A 14,766-nucleotide genomic window follows, 5' to 3' on the forward strand; every position below is an offset into this window, starting at 1 on the left:
TCTTTCTAATAAGTGGTGTGGAATAACTGGATATCCATGTGCAAAATAAATGAAGTTTGACTCTTACCTCACATACCACGTAAAAATATCACCTCCAAATTGATCACAAGACTAAATGTAAAACCTAAAGCTTTAAAACTCCTAGAAAAAAGAATAGGGGAAAATCTTTGAGACCTTAGATTTGGAAAGATTTTTTAGGTAGAACACAAAACATATATACCATAACAGAAAAAATTTGTAAGTTGGACACCATTAAAATTTAAAATTTCTCTTCTTCCAAAGACACTGCTAAGAATATGAAAAGACAAAACACAGATTAGGAGAAAATACTTGCAAAATATATATCTGATAAAAGACATATCTAGCAACTACATTTTACAACGGCAGTAATGGAGTAGCTGAGTAACAAAACACACATAAGACATATGGAAAACAACTAAAATGCAGAAGTAAGTACTTCCTTCTTAGTCTTTACCTTAAATGCCATGGATAAAACTCCCCTATTAAAAGGAATATTAGTAGACTAGATGAAAAAGCATGATCCATCAATATGCTGTTTACAAGAGACTCATTTTAGGTACAAAGAAACGAACAGGTTGAAAGTAAAGTGGATCTTTCTCCGCCGGCCCGCCGCGCGGCGCCCACGCCCCGCAGCAGCCGACCCGCCCGCCCTCTTTCTCCCCTCTCTTCCCCCTCCTGCTCCGGCGGCTCTCCAGCCACAATGGTGCCCTCTTCCGCCTGCACCGGCTCCTCCGCCACAGGCCTCGACAGCCTTGCCGCCCTCACCTTTCCTCCTCCAGAACAGCTACTGGGGGAGTGGAGACAATACAGAGCAGCTCCCGGAGCCACGACGGAGATCAAACAGACAGCGTATCCCATCCTGGAACGGCTGACTGTCTGGGAGAACCAGCTCCGGTGAGAACACCGAGGGACGCGGGCTTTCCTGGGCGGGACGGCAAGCGGCCGGAGTCCCTCCCTTCCTCCTTCCCAGGCCAGCTGGCAGAATTGGGCAGGCGGTCCCCTCAGGCCGCGGCGGCTGGAGTCCCCACCATGCGAGGCCCCCCGGACCAACTGAAAGAGTTGGGTCAGAAATCCCCAGACTGCGGAGAAGGGTGACCAGGGGGTCCCTTCCAAACACGTGACTCCCCGGTCCACCTGGGAACAGTGCACTCTCCCAGGCTGCGACAGCTGGCGCCCTTCCGCCACGCTTGGCGCCCCGGGCCGACTAGGAAATTTGGTCGGGCGCTCTCACGTGCTGCGGCGGCCGGCGACCCGCCCCGCGTTCGGACCCCCGGGCCAGCTGGCACTCTTCCAAGACACTTCGGCTGCCAAACCTCCCCTACGGCGAGAGTTTTCCAGAGTTAAAGGACCCACAGCAACTTTTACTGGTGGATCCCGTAGACAAACGTGTGCCACGAGCGCCACCTACTGGGCAGGATAAGAAAAACAGAACCCAGAGATTTCACAGAAAAATCTTACAACCTGTGGGGTCCAACACTCAGGGAAATCTGACTAAATGCCCAGACGCCAGCAGAAGATAACGGATCACACTCAGAAAATTGAAAATATGGCCCAGTCAAAGGAACAAACCAATAGTTGAAAAGAGATACAGGAGCCGAAACAACTAATGCTGAATATACAAACAGAAATGGAAAACCTCTTCAAAAACGAAATCAATAAATTGAGGGAGGACATGAAGAAGACATGGGCTGAACATAAAGAAGAAATAGAAAAACTGAAAAAACAAATCACAGAGCTTATGGAAGTGAAGGATAAAGTAGAAAAGATGGAAAAAACAATGGATACCTACAATGATAGATTTAAAGAGACAGAAGATAGAATTAGTGATTTGGAGGATACAACATCTGAATTCCAAAAAGAAACAGAAACTATCCGGAAAAGAATGGAAAAATTCGAACAGGGTATCAGGGAACTCAAGGACAATATGAACCGCACAAATATATGTGTTGTGGGTGTCCCAGAAGGAGAAGAGAAGGGAAAAGGAGGAGAAAAACTAATGGAAGAAATTATCACTGAAAATTTCCCAACTCTTATGAAAGACCTAAAATTACAGATCCAAGAAGTGCAGTGCACCCCAAAGAGATTAGACCCAAATAGGCGTTCCCCAAGACACTTATTAGTTAGAATGTCAGAGGTCAAAGAGAAAGAGAGGATCTTGAAAGCGGCGAGAGAGAAGCAATCCATCACATACAAGGGAAACCCAATAAGACTATGTGTAGATTTCTCAGCAGAAACCATGGAGGCTAGAAGACAGTGGGATGATATATTTAAATTACTAAAAGAGAAAAACTGCCAACCAAGACTCCGATATCCAGCAAAATTGTCCTTCAAAAATGAGGGAGAAATTAAAACATTCTCAGACAAAAAGTCACTGAGAGAATTTGTGACCAAGAGACCAGCTCTGCAAGAAATACTAAAGGGAGCACTAGAGTCAGATACAAAAAGACAGAAGAGAGAGATATGGAGAAGAGTGTAGAAAGAAGGAAAGTCAGATATAATATATATAATACAAAAGACAACATGGTAGAGGAAAATATTATCCAAACAGTAATAACTCTAAATGTTAATGGACTGAATTCCCCAATCAAAAGACAGAGACTGGCAGAATGGATTAAAAAACAGGATCCTTCATATGCTGTCTACAGGAAACACATCTTAGACCCAAAGATAAATATAGGTTGAAAGTGAGAGGTTGGGAAAAGATATTTCATGCAAATAACAACCAGAAAAGAGCAGGAGTGGCTATACTAATATCCAACAAATTAGACTTCAAATGTAAAACAGTTAAAAGAGACAAAGAAGGACACTATCTACTAATAAAAGGAACAATTAAACAAGAAGACATAACAATCATAAATATTTATGCACAGAACCAGAATGCCCCAAAATACGTGAGGAATACACTGCAAACACTGAAAAGGGAAATAGACACATATACCATAATAGTTGGAGACTTCAATTCACCACTCTCATCAATGGACAGAACATCTAGACAGAGGATCAATAAAGAAATAGAGAATCTGAATATTACTATAAATGAGCTAGACTTAACAGACATCTATAGGACATTACATCCCACAACAGCAGGATACACCTTTTTTTCAAGTGCTCATGGATCATTCTCAAAGATAGACCATATGCTGGGTCACAAAGCAAGTCTTAACAAATTTAAAAAGATTGAAATTATACACAACACTTTCTCGGATCATAAAGGAATGAAGTTGGAAATCAATAATAGGCGGAATGCCAGAAAATTCACAAATACATGGAGGCTCAACAACACACTCTTAAACAACAAGTGGGTCAAAGAAGAAATTGCAAGAGAAATTAGTAAATACCTAGAGGCGAATGAAAATGAAAACACAACATATCAAAACTTATGGAACACAGCAAAGGCACTGCTAAGAGGGAAATTTATTGCCCTAAACGCCTTTATCAGAAAAGAAGAAAAGGCAAAAATGCAGGAATTAACTGTCCACTTGGAAGAACTGGAGAAAGAACAGCAGACTAATCCCAAAGCAAGCAAAAGGAAAGAAATAACAAAGATTAGAGCAGAAATAAATGAAATTGAAAACATGAACACAATAGAGAAAATCAATAAGACCAGAAGTTGGTTCTATGAGAAAATCGATAAGATTGATGGGCCCTTAGCAAGATTGACAAAAAGAAGAAGAGAGAGGATGCAAATAAATAAGATCAGAAATGGAAGAGGAGACATAACTACTGACCTCACAGAAATAAAGGAGGTAATAACAGGATACTATGAACAACTTTACGTTAATAAATACAACAATTAAGATGAAATGGATGGGTTCCTGGAAAGACATGAACAACCAACTTTGACTCAAGAAGACATAGATGATCTCAACAAACCAATCACAAGTAAAGGGATTGATTTAGTCATTCAAAAGCTCCCTAAAAAGAAAAGTCCAGGACCAGATGGCTTCACATGTGAATTCTACCAAACATTCCAGAAGGAATTAGTACCAACTCTCCTCAAACTCTTCAAAATAATCGAAGTGGAGGGAAAACTACCTAATTCATTCTATGAAGCCAACATCACCCTCATACCAAAACCAGGCAAAGATATTACAAAAAAAGAAAACTACAGGCCAATATCTCTAATGAATATAGATGCAAAACTCCTCAATAAAATTCTAGCAAATCGTATCCAACAACACATTAAAAGAATTATACATCATGACCAAGTAGGATTCATCCCAGGTATGCAAGGATGGTTCAACATAAGAAAATCAATTAATGTAATACACCACATCAACAAATCAAAGCAGAAAAATCACATGATCATCTCAATTGATGCAGAGAAGGCATTTGACAAGATTCAACATCCTTTCCTGTTGAAAACACTTCAAAAGGTAGGAATACAAGGGAACTTCCTTAAAATGATAGAGGGAATATATGAAAAACCCACAGCTAATATCATCCTCAATGGGGAAAAATTGAAAACTTTCCCCCTAAGATCAGGAACACGACAAGGATGTCCACTATCACCACTATTATTCAACATTGTGTTAGAAGTTCTAGCCAAAGCAGTTAGACAAGAAAAAGAAATACAAGGCATCAAAATTGGAAAGGAAGAAGTAAAACTATCACTGTTTGCAGACGATATGATACTATACGTCGAAAACCCGGAAAAATCCACAACAAAACTACTAGAGCTAATAAATGAGTACAGCAAAGTAGCAGGCTACAAGATCAACATTCAAAAATCTGTAGCATTTCTATACACTAGTAATGAACAAGCTGAGGGGGAAATCAAGAAACGAATCCCATTTACAATCGCAACTAAAAGAATAAAATACCTAGGAATAAATTTAACCAAAGAGACAAAAAACCTATATAAAGAAAACTACAAAAAACTGCTAAAAGAAATCACAGAAGACCTAAATAGATGGAAGGGCATACCATGTTCATGGATTGGAAGACTAAATATAATTAAGATGTCAATCCTACCTAAACTGATCTACAGATTCAATGCAATACCAATCAAAATCCCAACAACTTATTTTTCAGAATTAGAAAAACCAATAAGCAAATTTATCTGGAAGGGCAGGGTGCCCCGAATTGCTAAAAACATCTTGAGGGAAAAAAACGAAGCTGGAGGTCTTGCGATGCTGGACTTTAAGGCATATTATGAAGCCACAGTGGTCAAAACAGCATGGTATTGGCATAAAGATAGATATATCGACCAATGGAATCGAATAGAGTGCTCAGATATAGACCCTCTCATCTATGGGCATTTGATCTTTGATAAGGCAGTCAAGCCAACTCACCTGGGACAGAACAGTCTCTTCAATAAATGGTGCCTAGAGAAGTGGATATCCATATGTAAAAGAATGAAAGAAGACCTGCATCTCACACCTTATACAAAAGTTAACTCAAAATGGATCAAAGATCTAAACATTAGGTCTAAGACCATAAAACAGTTAGAGGAAAATGTAGGGAGATATCTTATGAATCTTACAACTGGAGGTGGTTTTATGGACCTTAAACCTAAAGCAAGAGCACTGAAGAAAGAAAGAAATAAATGGGAGCTCCTCAAAATTAAACACTTTTGTGTATCAAAGAACTTCATCAAGAAAGTAGAAAGACAGCCTACACAATAGGAGATAATATTTGGAAACAACATATCAGATAAAGGTCTAGTATCCAGAATATATAAAGAGATTGTTCAACTGAACAACAAAAAGACAGCCAACCCAATTACAAAATGGGAAAAAGACTTGAACAGACACCTACCAGAAGAGGAAATACAAATGGCCAAAAGGCACATGAAGAGATGCTCAATGTCCCTGGCCATTAGAGAAATGCAAATCAAAACCACAATGAGATATCATCTCACACCCACCAGAATGGCCATTATCAACAAAACAGAAAATGACAAGTGCTGGAGAGGATGCGGAGAAAGAGGCACACTTATCCACTGTTGGTGGGAATGTCAAATGGTGCAACCACTGTGGAAGGCAGTTTGGCCGTTCCTCAAAAAGCTGAATATAGAATTGCCATACGACCCAGCAATACCATTGCTAGGTATCTACTCAAAGGACTTAAGGGCAAAGACACAAACGGACATTTGCACACCAATGTTTATAGCAGCGTTATTTACAATTGCAAAGAGATGGAAACAGCCAAAATGTCCATCAACAGAAGAATGGCTAAATAAACTGTGGTATATACATACGATGGAATATTATGCAGCTTTAAGACAAGATAAACTTATGAAGCACGTAATAGCATGGATGGACCTAGAGAATATTATGCTGAGTGAGTCCAGCCAAAAACTAAAGGACAAATACTGTATGGTCCCACTGATGTGAACGGACATTCGAGAATAAACTTGAAATATGTCATTGGTAACAGAGTCCAGCAGGAGTTAGAAACAGGGTAAGATAATGGGTAATTGGAGCGGAAGGGATACAGACTATGCAACAGGACTAGATACAAAAACTCAAAAATGGACAGCACAATAATACCTAATTGTAAAGTAATCATGTTAAAACACTGAATGAAGCTGCATCTGAGCTATAGGGTTTTTTTGTTGTTGTTTTTTACTATTATTACTACTTTTATTTCTTTTCTCTATATTAACATTTTATATCTTTTTCTGTTGTGTTGCTATTCCTCTAAACCGATGCAAATGTACTAAGAAACGATGATCATGCATCTATGTGATGATGTTAAGAATTACTGAGTGCATATGTAGAACGGTATGATTTCTAAATGTTGTGTTAATTTCTTTTTTTTTGTTTTTTTTCTTTCTTTCCATTAATAAAAAAATAAAAAAATTTAAAAAATACTACATTAAAATATTACCTATCCAGAAAAAAAAAAAGAAAAGAAAAGAAAGTAAAGTGGAGGAAGATAATTCATGCAAAGAGTAATCAAAGAGAGCAGGAATGGCTCTACAATTTTGTCAGAAAAAATAGACTTTATGTCAAAAAGAAGATTATAGTAGACACAAAGGACATTATATATTGATAAAATTTCAATTCAGCAAAAAGATATAATGATTATAAACATATATGCACCTCACAACAGAGCTGTAAAATATATGAAGCAAAAATTGACAAAATCGAAGGGAGAAATAAACAGTTTCACAATAATAGCTGGAGTCTTCAATACACCACTTTCAATAATTGATAGAACATCCATACAGGAGATCAACAAGAAAATAGAACATTTGAACTATTAACCAATTAGACCAAATGATGTACATAGAACACTCCACCTAACAACAGCAGAGTACACATTCTCCTCAAGTGTATGTGAACATTTTCCAGGATAGACATATGTTAAAATCAAGTCTTAAAAATGTTTAAAGTATTGAAATCATGCAAAGAATCTTCTCAGACCACAACAAAATAAAACTAGAAATCAATAACAGAAGGAAAACTGGAAAATTTATAATATGTGGAAATTAAACAACACACTACTAAACAACCAATGAATCAAAGAAGAAATCAAAGGGAAATTAGGAAATATCTTGAAAAAATGAAAATGAAAATGCAACATACTCAAACTTAAGACATACAACAAAGGCAGTGTTCACAGGGAAAACAGCTCTAAATGCCTATATTAAAAATGAATAAAGATAAAAAATTAATATCTTAACTTCACAATTTAGGATTAGGAAAGGAAGAGCAAATTACACCCAAAGTTAGAAAGAAGGAAACCATAAAGATTGGAGCAGACATAAATGAAATAGAGGAAAGGAAATCAATAGAGACAATGAATGAAACCAAAAGGTGGCTTTCCAAAAAGATCAAACCTTTAGTTCAAATTGACAAAGAAAAAGAGAGACAGGACACAAACAATTAAAATCAGATGTGAAAGTGGGGACATTACTGTTAATCTTACAGAAACAAAAAGATAACAAGCGTACTATGAACAATTATCTGTCAACAAATTAGAAAACCTAGATGAATTGATCAAATTCCTAGAAACATTCATATAGTAAGAAGAAATGAAAATCTCAACCGAACTGCACAAGTAAAGAGATTGAATCAGTAATTTAAAAACTCCCAACAAAGAAAAGTCCAGGACTTGATGTTTCACTGCTGAATTCTACCAAACATTTAAAGATTTAATACCAACTCTTCTCCAATTTTTCCAAAAAATAGAAGAGGGGTTACTTCCTAACTCATTCTTAGCCTTACCCCAATACTAAAACCAGATAAAGACAGCACAAGAAAAGAAAATTACCGACCAACATTCTTTATAAAAAGAGATAACAAAAATATTCAACAAAATATTGGCAAAGTGAACCCAATAGTATATTAAAAGGGCTACATACCATGACTAAGTGAGATTTATTCCAGGGGTACAAGGATGGTTCTACATAAGGAACTCAATCAATGTAATACATTACACATTAATAGAATGAAAGGGGGGGGAAAACATGGTTATCTCAATTGATATCCATGAGCCTATCTCAGAAAGGGCATTTGACAAAATCCAACATTCTTTCATGATAAAAAAAAAAAAAAAACCACTCAGAAAACTAGGAATTAAAGAGAACTCTCTCAACATGACAAAGGGCATTTATGAAAAACCCACAGAAAAAATATCATACTAAGTGGTGAAAGACAAAGTAGGAACTAGAACAAGACAAGGGTGCGCACTGTCACCACTGTTATTGAACATTGTATCAGACGTTCTAACCAGAGTAATCAGGCAAGGAAAAAAATAAAAGGCATCTAAATTGAAAAGGAAGAAGAAGAAAAAGAAATAATCACTATTCACAGATTACATGATCCTATACATATATAAGAAATCCCAAAGAATCCACAAGAAAGCTACTAGAACTAATATATGAAATTAGCAAATTAGTACGATGCAAAGGAAACACACACATAAGTCAGCTGGATTTCTATACACCAGTAATGAACAATCTAAAAAAGAAATCAAGAAAACAATTCCATTTATAATAGCATCTAAAATAAAATAGCTTCGAATAAATTTAACTAAAGAGGTGAAGGACATGTACACTGAAAACCACAAAACATTAATGAAAGAAATTAAGGAAGACCTAAGTCAATGGAAAGATATCAATGTTCATGGATTAGAAGACTTTAATATTGTTAAGACATCTATACTATCTAAAGACATCTACAAATTCAATGTAATCCCTGTCAAAATTCCAGCTGGAAAAGCTGATCCTCAAATTCATATGGAATTATAAGGGGTCCTGAATAACCAAAACCATTTTGAAAAAGAACAAAATTGGGGGACTCACACTTCCTGATTTCAAAATATACTACAAAGCTACAGTAATTAAAACACTGTGGTAGTGACATAAGAATAGACATGGAGACCAGTGGAATGGAATTGACAAACAAGAGATAAATCCACACATCTATAGCCAGTTGATTTTTAACAAGGGTGCCAAATCCATTTAATGGGGAAGAATAGTCTCTTCAGCAAATGATGTTCAGTCAACTGGAAATTCGCATGCAAAAAAAAAATGAATGTGGACCCCTATCTCTCACCACATGCAAAAATTAATGCAAAATATATCAATGACCTAAATATAAAAGCAAATATTTAAGCGTAGGCCATGATGGCTCAGCAGGCAGAGTTCTCACCCGCCATGCCGGAGACCCGGGTTCAATTCCTGGTACCTGCCCATGTGAAAAAAAAAAAAGCAAATACTTAAAACTTACAAGAAAACACTGTCAAATATCTTCAGGATTTTTATACCCAAAGCACAAGCAACAAAATAAAAATTAGATAAAATAGACATCATCAAAATTAAAAACTGCTATATATTAAAGTTATCAAGTAAGTGAAAAGACAATCTACAAAATGGGAGAAAACATTTGGAAACCATGCATAGGATGAGAGTTTAACAGGGTTTAACATCCAGAATATATAAAGAACTCCTAAACTCAACAGCAAAAGACAAACAACCCAATTTTTAAAATGGGTCAAAGATCTGAAGAGACATTTCTCCAAAGAAGATATTCAATGGCCAATAAGCATATGAAAAGATTCTCAGCATCATTAACCACTAAAAAATGCGCATTAAAACTACAACGAAATACCACTTCACACCCAACTAGGATGGTTATTTCAATAACTGAAAGCAAGTTTTGGCAAGGATGCAGAGAAACAAGAACCCTCATACATTGTTGGTGGAAATATAAATTGGTACAGCCACTATTGAAAACAGTTTGGTTAAACATAGAATACTCATATGATCCAGCAATCCCACTTCTAGGGCTATACCCAGAATTGAAAGTAGGGACTCAAGCATCTGAAAACCAATGTTTGTCACAGCCAAGTATTCATCACAAAAGCCAAAAGGTGGAAGCAACCCAAGTATTCATCAACATATGAATGGATAAAGAAAACGTGGTATATTTAGAGCATGGAATATTATTCAGCCAAAAAAAAGAAGTGAAATACTACAACATGGATGGATCTTGAAGGCATCAAGTTGAGTGAAATAAGCCAGACATAAAAGCACAAATATTATATGACTTCTCATATATGAAATACTTAGAATAAGCAAATTTATAGAGACAGAAAGTAGAATAGTGGTAACCAGGGATGGGGAGAGAAGGAAATAGGGAGTTATTACTAAATGAGTATGAGTCCTATTCCAGGATGATAAAAGTAGTCTGGAGGGCAACAGTGGCTCAGTGGCAGAATTCTTGCCTGCCATGCCAGAGACCCAGGTTCGATTCCCGGAGCCTGTCCATGCCAAAAAAACAAAAAAATTAAAAAATGTAGCCTGGAAATAGATACACATAGTGTAACTGACGGTTACACAGTATTATCTATATACTTATGGCCAAAGGATTACCCACTTAAAATAGTTAAAAGGCTTTTTATTTTATGTGTATTTTACCACAATTAAAAGTACTTATTTAAAAAGACATATCCAGAATATGTAAAGAACTCTTATAGAGTCATTAAGAACATGATAACCCAAATATTTGAAATACATACAATAAATGCCCAACTTCTTTGTGTAAAGAGAGCCCTTAAAAGCCATTAATAGGGGTGCAAAAGTAGTTCAGTGGTAGAATTCTCATCTGCCACGGGGGCAGGAGACCCAGCCCATGTACTACCCCCCACTCAACCCCCCCCCCAAAAAATTCAACAAATGGTGCCACAATAATGGGACAGTCATATGGCAAAAGAATGAAATGTGACCCCCACCATACAACATACAAAAAAATAAAAACGCCATTAATTAAAAATGTACACTAGAGAAATGGGCAAAGGACATGAACTGAGAATTCCCCCCCCAAAAAAAAGAAATACAAATGCCAATAATGATATGAAAACAAGATTAATCCAATTCATAATTAAATAAACACAAACCAAAGCAAGATACTATCTTTCAAATTGTCAGATATTTATATGTTTCATACCTATTATGAAATGTGTGAAATGTGTGAAAACAAAATGCCCTCCTATACTAGTAGAGAGAGTGTAAAAAGATACAATCTTCTTGGAAGCACTCTTTCTAAGGTATTAAATGCATATATCTTTCCCATTTCTAAAAATTTATCCCAAGGAGATACTGCATAAATACACACAGATGTACACAGAAGGATATTTGACACAAAAGTACTTATATCAAAAAACTGTAAATTACTGCAAATCCCATCAACAGAAGATTGTTAAATAAATGGTGGTACATAAATCCAATTGAATACCAACTGAATTTATGTACCTATTACAATTTAAATGCTGATCTCTGCCAACACATAAAGTGGTTAATAACATATAGATGAGTGGGGCTGGGGGAAGATTTCAATCTGTACAGCAAGATCCTATTTATCTATAAGTGTACATTTTTGTCTGTGATAGATTTGTACACAGAAATAAGCCTGGAAGAAACCGCACCAAAATGGTTGCAATAATTGTCCCTGGATGGAGAGACGTCAGGTGGTTTTTACTTTCTTATTTTAAAATTGCAATATTCTTTTAATTTTGTATTGTAGTTTACAATGAGCATGTGCTTTTATAATTTAAAAAGCTACATTATTTTCATTGTGAAAAACATGAAGTCTCGATACAATAGTTCAACAAAATAAAACAAAAGTCATCAATATGCAGTAAGGCAAATGGCCAGCCAATCCAAGGCCTTCTCTCGGCTGCATCTTCTAACCAGCACTAAGCAACAGGAGGCAGACAGGTTTCCACTCTCAGGTATTCAAAGGATGGTATGGGTTCAGAGAACAAATCTGGAGCTTGAGAAAGATTCAGATTAAAACCTGGTTCTACCCCATTAATTTTGTTGACCTTGGGCAAGTCACAACCTCTCTGAACCTCATTTGCAGAACTGGGATAATAACTGTCCCTACCTGTAGAGTTGTTGAGAGAATTAAATAAGATCTGTGATAACCTCGGCTCACTGCTTGGCAAAGAATAAGCACTCAATAAAGGTGAGCCACTGGTGTGATTATTTGTGACATTTATAACATCCAGTCACACTGCACCCACTGTGTACAACCCTATACTCTCAATGACTGCGAGTGGGGAGGAGGAACTGCAGACTTCAGAGAATCCCAACATCTGATCTTGGACAATAACATGCTTCTCTACCCACATGAAACCCTTCCTGGGAGCAGTAGGCAAGTAGCATGGCAGCTGGCTGAAAAGATAAAGAAAGGAACAGAGAAAAGGCCTAAATAATTCCTGGGAGCTGCCAACAGTGTAGTCACCAAGTCAACATGACTCACCCCTCTCCTCCCACCTTTCCTGCTGGGTTTTGGCTGGGACCTTCCCCCAAAAAACAGCATACTGGAATCCCAAGAGGATTACTGGAAAACCAAGCTAGAAACTACTTGAGAGATCATCTAGTACAGCATCCTTCATTCTGTAGATAAGGGACCTGAAGACCAGAGAAGGAGGGGACTTACAGAGAACTGAAGCAGCCTGAACCCTGAGTAGAAGCTCAATCATGGGATCCCCTCTTATGCTCATCCATTCCTTGCCCTGGTTGCTCCCTCACAAGTTTTCACTTTCCTCAATTTCCTTCCCCTGCTTCATTACCCATGAGACTCCTCAAGGTGCCATCTCTCCTCTTCTATCCCTAATTATCTTTTATGGTACTGCGCTGTGAGAAAGAAGCAGACTGAGATTGTTCTGACTCAAAGAATGGCCTAAAAGGAGGACTGATAAGGTGACCACTAAGTCAAGACCAACATATCCATTCCCCTCCTTACAATACAGGTATAGCCCAAACCATGGTGTGAAACAAGAAGGGGGGAGGGGGGGAGAAAACAGCACTGAGTTACTTTTTCAAACCTTCCTGATGACACTGGAGGTCATCTTAAAATTCTTTCTTAGGATTTTGCCAATAAAAAGTATTGGCAACATCCCTTCGGGGACTAGAGAGAAAATATGGAACTATTAAATTTTATCACTGGGAAAACCTTGATACTCTCTCAAACATTAGGGACAAGTTAATAGGTCAAGCCCTTGATCTTGAGGCTTGTTCTTGTGAAACTTATTTCTGTAGAAGAGAAGCTAAACTGACCTATAATTATGACAAAGAGTTACTTCCAGAAAACCTCTTTTGTTGCTCAGATGTGGCCTTTCTCTAAGCCCAACTTTACAGTGAAAATCATTACCCTTCCTTCATGGGACATGACAATCAGAGGTGAAGGTCTCACTGGCAACATGCACCCCAGGGATGAGCCTAGCCTTGGCACCATGGAATCAACAATACCTTCCTGACCAAAAGGGGGGGAAGAAATGTTATCAGTGGCTAAGAAAGTTCAAATAGAGTCCAGAGGCTATTCTGGAGTCTACTCTCATGCAAGCATTAACTAGATATTGCTAATTACCATGTGTGCTAGTTTAAAAGAATGTATTTCCCCTAGAAAAGCCATGTTTTAATCTAAATCACATTTCATAAAGGCAGAATAATCCTTATTCAATACTGTATGTTTGAATCTGGAATTAGATCATCTCCCTGGAGATGTAACCCGATCAAGAGTGGTTGTTAAGCTGGATTGGGGGAAATGCGTCTCTACCCATTTGGGTGGGTCTTGATTAGTTTCTGGAGTCCTATAAAAGAGGGGACATTTTGGAGAATGAAAGAGATTCAGAGAGAGCAGAGCAGAAAGACATAGCCACGAGAAGCAGTCTACCAGCCAGTGACCTGTAGAGATGAAGAAGGAAAATGCCTCCCAGGGAGCTTCATGAAACAGGAAGCCAGGAGAATAAGCTAGTAGATGACGCTGTGTCTTCCATGTGCCCTTCCAGATGATAGAGGAACCCTGACTGTGTTCACCATGTGCCTTTCCAGATGAGAGAGAAACTCTGATTGTGTTCGCCATGTGCCCTTCCACTTGAGAGAGAAACCCTGAACTTCATTGGCCTTCTTGAATCAAGGTATCTTTCCCTGGATGCCTTATATTGGATATTTCTATAAACTTGCTTTAGCTGAGACATTTTCTCAGCCTTAGAACTATAAACTAGCAACCTATTAAATTTCCCTTTTAAAAAATGTTTCCATTTCTAGTATATTGCTTTCCGGCAGCTAGCAAACTAGAACACTACACTTTGCCAAACCCCAACTAACATCATTCCCGTTAACCCTAAAGAATACCTAGGGCTCTAACTGAGATTCTACAAAAGTTTCAAGCATTAAGTTTACTTTCCTGAAACCTATAACCTCCAGATGTTTCCTAGGGCAAATAAGTCCTGAAACCCAGAGGGGAAAACCTCTCCATGTATATCAACTAGTTCCAACCCATA

General features: G+C 37.6%; 1 protein-coding gene across 11 annotated transcripts in view; it reads right to left on the reverse strand.

Annotated features, from left to right (window-relative positions):
• The window catches only part of KLHL3 (kelch like family member 3), a 382,736-nt gene that overhangs the window by 38,487 nt on the left and 329,483 nt on the right, over positions 1-14,766 (reverse strand). The window lies entirely within an intron of this gene.

Source organism: Tamandua tetradactyla, chromosome 20 (genome assembly GCF_023851605.1).
Source record: "Tamandua tetradactyla isolate mTamTet1 chromosome 20, mTamTet1.pri, whole genome shotgun sequence".
NCBI classification, from domain to species: domain Eukaryota; kingdom Metazoa; phylum Chordata; class Mammalia; order Pilosa; family Myrmecophagidae; genus Tamandua; species Tamandua tetradactyla.